General features: G+C 28.0%; 1 protein-coding gene across 1 annotated transcript in view; it reads right to left on the bottom strand.

Annotated features, from left to right (window-relative positions):
- LOC119587349 (GTPase-activating Rap/Ran-GAP domain-like protein 3) overlaps nucleotides 1-200 on the bottom strand; it is a 420,180-nt gene that overhangs the window by 5,166 nt on the left and 414,814 nt on the right. The window lies entirely within an intron of this gene.

The raw sequence follows: 200 nt of genomic DNA, 5'->3' as shown, positions 1-200 counted from the left end.
TATGCATGCTGTCATTCATCTGAATATATAATATTATTGATATCAAAATTCTTGCATCATGTTTTTAAAATCGTCCTTTTAGCTGTAGCAATTATGGTTCGATTAAATTTACTGATCATTAAACAGCGATCTATCTGTAAAACTATCCTTTATACGTTTTGTTTAGATATATATCTCCATCAGAAAATAAGTATACCAGG

This window comes from Penaeus monodon, chromosome 22 (assembly GCF_015228065.2).
Source record: "Penaeus monodon isolate SGIC_2016 chromosome 22, NSTDA_Pmon_1, whole genome shotgun sequence".
Lineage (NCBI taxonomy): Eukaryota > Metazoa > Arthropoda > Malacostraca > Decapoda > Penaeidae > Penaeus > Penaeus monodon.
This window is presented reverse-complemented; position numbering and strand designations above follow the sequence as displayed.